We start from the raw sequence: 6,253 nt of genomic DNA, 5'->3' as shown, positions 1-6,253 counted from the left end.
ACCCCCATCGACCCGCAGGCCGAGGGACGCGGTGGCGGAAATCGACACTGAAGCAAAGTTCTACAGCAGCTTCGATGCCACTAATGGATATTTTCAGATCCCCCTTCACGCAGCGAGCCAGCATCTTTATGTCCACCACGTTTATGACGCCCTGGGGACGTTATAAGTTCCTGTGTGCCTCAATGGGCCTCTGTTCGTCGGGCGATGAATATAATCGGCGGGCAGACGCTGCGCCTTTGGCACACTTCAAAACATGGTCAGAGTGGTGGATGACATCCTACGTTTCAACCGGTCATTCCCGTTGCATGTCGAGGGCGTGTGCGCGATTTTACAGGCCGCGCGTGCAGCGAAAATCACTCTCAACGTGGACAAGTTTAAGATCGCTCAAAAGAAGCTGGTGTGGGCTGGCTATGAAATTCAGCATGGTGGGGTAACAGTAGACCCCAGCAAATTACAGGCCATCGCCAAATTCCCCCGACCCACCAGTATTACGGAGCACCGGTCCATTTTAGAGTTGGTGGAGCAGCTTTCGGATTTTTCAACGGAAGTTGCGGCTGCAAAAGGACCCCTCCGCCCTCTTTTGAGCACCCGAAACGCGTACGAATGGACAGAAGACCAGGAACGTTCGTTCGAGGTGGTGAAAACAGCGCTTTTGTCACCCCCCGTGTTGGCCCATTTTGATCCTGGCCGTGAGACCGTCATTAAGTCCGGCTTTACCGTACGTCTTTGCTGGATACTTTCCAACTCTTTCCGTCAGTCGCGTGGTCCGGAGGACATTTTGTGCCCCCGACGATTCATCCCGTGTTTTTGTCATCGTGTTCATTGCCGTTGGCTGGCAACTGGCAGCACGTCCCGGAATACATTGGCTCGAAAAACTTGCTGTGTTTTTTGTATTTTCCGTTCCGTAACTTGCGTGGTGTGGCAACAGACTCCAACTACACCGGCTGGAATTCCATACACTCACTTTTTGCTTTAAAAAATTTGAAAAGTACCGAGTAAATTACCCAAACAAACAATCAAAGCCATCGGGGACCAAAACAAAATTCTATCGTGCCTCTTCCATGGCAAATCAGCGGGCAATCGAAACCCGCCAAATTCCTCAAATCAGAAGAATTAAAAAAACCCAAACTCAAAAAGAAGGCCCATCATCAATCAACCAGCTCCAGTATCAGCCCTACGCACTAAACTCCAAGAATCGACACTCCACGTTAATCAACAAGGTTGTCAGCGTCCACAACTAAATCCAAGTCAGAAATCCAACGACAGCTGGACAAACAGTCACAAGGAAGAATCTCGACAACACAAGAATCAATTACTTGCACAAAAAAATACGAGCGACCACTAGAAATAATCCAAGTTGGAAATCCAGCCAGGCAATCACTTTACCGAAGAAATAACGGAACCACAACAACAAACGACGCAGCAATATACGTGAGTCGCCTCTCTTTACGAGGGCGACCACGCGACTGACCAACGAAAGAATTTTCAATCGCTGATCCACTCCCATCCCTCCCACCAGCAAGCACCCCCTCAAGCATTGCTAGACAACAAATTAAAACTCCAGAAAAAACTAAAAACCATTCCCTTTTCTCCCACCTACAAAACAAAATTAAATTAACCACCAAAGAAACAAATCGAAAGATACATTCGCAAACCAGAACTGAGGGTCTTCAATTAGAAGACAAGATGTCTACTAAATCCAGCTACGCCGGATATATGCAGACGCACCTACCCCCCATCACATCCTATCACACAGTAAGTCCCAGAACGATTGTAACGGCCATAATAGCTAAAACCGCATGAGGACTTCGTACCCAGACCTTATACCTGTCGGCCGAAAGTATTGATCACGCGGTCAAGCCTTTCGGGCAACAGGTCGGGAAACGGGAGTCTTTCAATAGTCATGTTCTCCGTCCCACCCCCATCGACCCGCAGGCCGAGGGACGCGGTGGCGGAAATCGACACTGAAGCAAAGTTCTACAGCAGCTTCGATGCCACTAATGGATATTTTCAGATCCCCCTTCACGCAGCGAGCCAGCATCTTTATGTCCACCACGTTTATGACGCCCTGGGGACGTTATAAGTTCCTGTGTGCCTCAATGGGCCTCTGTTCGTCGGGCGATGAATATAATCGGCGGGCAGACGCTGCGCCTTTGGCACACTTCAAAACATGGTCAGAGTGGTGGATGACATCCTACGTTTCAACCGGTCATTCCCGTTGCATGTCGAGGGCGTGTGCGCGATTTTACAGGCCGCGCGTGCAGCGAAAATCACTCTCAACGTGGACAAGTTTAAGATCGCTCAAAAGAAGCTGGTGTGGGCTGGCTATGAAATTCAGCATGGTGGGGTAACAGTAGACCCCAGCAAATTACAGGCCATCGCCAAATTCCCCCGACCCACCAGTATTACGGAGCACCGGTCCATTTTAGAGTTGGTGGAGCAGCTTTCGGATTTTTCAACGGAAGTTGCGGCTGCAAAAGGACCCCTCCGCCCTCTTTTGAGCACCCGAAACGCGTACGAATGGACAGAAGACCAGGAACGTTCGTTCGAGGTGGTGAAAACAGCGTTTTTGTCACCCCCCGTGTTGGCCCATTTTGATCCTGGCCGTGAGACCGTCATTAAAGTCGACGCGTCCCGAACAAAAGGTATGGGATACGCCTTACTGCAAAAACACGACGATCATTGGAAGCTGATCGACGCTAACTCGAGGTGGTGCACCCCCACGGAATCACGCTACGCTTTCGTAGAGCTGGAGCTGGCTGCGGCAGAGTGGGCCATCCGCAAAAGCAAACTATATCTTTAAGGTTTGCCGTCGTTCACCCTTATAATCGATCACCAGGCGCTCGTGTCCATACTCGACAATCATACGCTGGATGCCATTGAAAATCCAAAACTTCAAAGATTGAAGGAGCTCCATCTCCCTACATCTTCAAAACTGTGTGGAGAAAGGCAAGGAGCACGCGATTCCGGACGCGCTTTCCCGATCACTGTTCTAGCGAGAGAATGAAATAGTCGAGTGGGGGGGGGGGAGTAGGCCGATCGATTGCTTCTAATCAAGGCACGGATTTATTGGTAAATTTGCAAGCACATGCAAGCAATGGAACCGAACACAGCACAAATTGCCTAAGTTAATACAGAATTAACACACACAGACTTCAATTGAAATAAAAACTAGCTCTCACCTACCATCCACAATTTGGAGCCGGTCAATAAGGCAATCATAGACACAAATCAATTCTAGGACCTAATCTATGTACACGAGAATAATGTTAGCCCATCAAGCACATAAAATATATAAACAAAATTACCTCAAAGGCTCAGATGAGGAACAGGGAATCACAAAGGTGAAAATTCACACCAATTCACAGTAAAAACGAGTTATCAATGGCTATACAAGCCCTAAAATAAATAATGGCTACCTTCTGTTTCTGCCCAGATACTTAATTACAACATCAGCTGTTCTCAACTGCACCGACTAGTGGCCCAGCCGGGGCCTACTAAATTAACCGATACTTTAGACTTAACTAACATGGGGAAACATGAATATACATTTATTCAAATTAAACATTCCTTTTCTATGGAACAATCATTGGTGGCGGACCCCGTATCGGACGGCGATGCGTTCGCCGGAGATTTGGTATCATCCGCCCACCACCACCTGATTCGACGACACACCGCTGGACCACCTACGAGACCTGACACTAGAAGAAATACGCGAAGCGGCAGCAGCCGACGCCGAATACGCGGACCTGATCAAGGCCATCGATTCTGGTTTCCCAAAAAGCCGGGAATGTACCCCGGCCCACATTCTTCAATTTTGGAATATTCGCCAAAATCTATCTGTGGACCAGGGCATCATATTCTTCGGCTGCCGGATTCTTATACCTCGAGCAGCACGACGCTTGATCTTGCAAAAGCTACACACCGCCCATCAGGACATAGCCCACACGAAGCCACGCGCCCAACAAACCGTGTTCTGGCCCGGAATCACGAACGAGATCGTGACCTTCATTGAGAGCTGCCAAACGTGCCAAGAACGTCTATCTAGCCAGCCGCAAGAACTCCTGATGAGAGACCCCCTCCCAATACGAGTGTTTGAAGACGTGTCCACGGATTTATTTCAATCGGGCCAGCTCCACGTTTTAGTGTATGCGGAACGATTGTCGGGCTGGCTAGTCATACACCGCGGGAGACATGATCCGTCAGCACGCGAGATCGTTCAGACCATCGTCGAAAATTTCGTGGATCTGGGCGTCTCTGTTCGGCTCCAATCCGACGGCGGACCGCAATTTGACTTAGGAGCTTTCCAATCCACGCTCAAAAGATGGGGCGTTGTGTGGAGTAATTCCACCCCATATTACCCACAAAGCAACGGCCATGCGGAGGCCGCGGTCAGCGCAATAAAGGAATTGGTGGAAAAATCTCCCCATCGGGCGACCTATCTTCCGAGGAGTTTCTTCAAGGTGTGCTTGAATTTCGTAACACCCCACGAGCAAACGGAGTATCACCGGCCTAGATGGTTTTTGGCCATCGAACTTGGTCGATTATCCCGGCCCATCAAACGGCATTTGCCGACAAATGGAAAGCCGTAATGGACGCCCGTGATCGACAAGCCGAAATCGACGCCGCTGTAAAAACCCGCTACAACGCTAGCACCAAACCCTTATCACGGCTCCCGCTTGGGGCCCAGGTACGCATACAGGACCCGAAATCTAAAAAAATGGAGCCTTGTAGGCGTAGTAGTGTGACTTGGCCGTTATCGCGACTACCGCATTAAATTCGCTAGCGGGAGCGTTCTATGGAGAAATCGTCGATTTCTCCGGCCCATCTTTAGCAAGGAGGACGGCGAGATTAATCTCGATACCGTCGCCAACAGTAGTGCAGGTTTCTCTGATGGCGATACTCTCATTGGCGGTAGCAGCGACGTGTCCGAACCAGGGAACGGCAAAACACCACCACTTCACAGCGACATCCCGAAGCAGAGCGACGGAAGTAGGACCCGGACGAGCCCACATCCGCCCCCAGTTCGCCTTAGCGATCGCATCCGGAGGAAAGCCATATTCGATCGTTAGACACTAAAGGATTGTATCCCGTATGCAACACTCGCCAGTTCTCCCCCCCTTGTCTCTCTTAACCATACGATTTTGGCATCAATGTCTATCGCATTCTATAATTCACCTTTTCTCTTTACATCGCTTTTTATATTTCCACGCTGTGTCGATTCTATCTTAAAATATCGCCAAGTTCTCCAATTGTCTATTTATCTGTGCCATTCCATCACACCTATGTCGTCAGGCGATAGCTATCCTAGTTCACAACCATCCCTTACATGTCATACTAACGAAGGTCAGATGACGTCAGACCAAATCTGACATTATGTGACCTACGTCAATTGGTCAGACAAGGCGGGGCGGACAATTGTAGCATACATCATCTTGACTCAAATGCTGCGTTGCCGCGATGGCAAAAAATGTTAGAAAAGATGTCGAACAGCCCTATATCGTGTCATCTACCGTGTATTTGCTCAACTTCTCCCCGTAGGGGGAGAGGCTTATGGACCTCGCTAGCCTAAATGATTTAGAGCCAGCAGACGATAACAGAAATTGTCTTAATCGTGTACGCATTGTCGTGTACTCTATGTTATTTCAACGTTATTGCACCTTTATTTTGAAGAAATTAACTACTTCTTATGTAAATTTTTTACATAATCAAAATAAATAAATACTGGACGTGTTAAATTATTAATTAGAGTCAATTTTTTTTTATATACTGTATAGACTATATCAATTATATATAATAAAAATTTTATATCTAGGAAGATTATATCGTTTTATTTATAGGCAACAACAAAACTAGGCCTAAATTTAATTATAATGCAATACAGTTATTAAAATGTTCCACGCATGGAAAAACGTCAAGGAAAAAATTAATTGGCGGAATATCGTGTGAGTTTTGATAGTCTTCTAAATCAGAAATGTTGCGAATATGCTATAGTAGCCTACACTGCTGATCTTTTGAAAATAATAAACATTTTGCGGAATAGATTATAGCTAGATATAGTTATTAAAGTTTTTTAAACCTATGCTTCAAATAGGACTTCATTATAAATCAAATTATAATTTAGGATTCTATTGAATAAGAAGTATTTCGAAAAATGTGTTGATCCCGACATGGACAGGATTGGCGTATGGGCAGGGCACCGATGGGCACTGCGAGTACAAGGCTATAAGGCAGTGACTCATTTGAAATTTTC

The sequence above is a fragment of the Daphnia pulex genome, chromosome 1, assembly GCF_021134715.1.
Source record: "Daphnia pulex isolate KAP4 chromosome 1, ASM2113471v1".
Taxonomy (NCBI): domain Eukaryota; kingdom Metazoa; phylum Arthropoda; class Branchiopoda; order Diplostraca; family Daphniidae; genus Daphnia; species Daphnia pulex.
Note: the sequence above shows the minus strand (reverse complement) of the source record.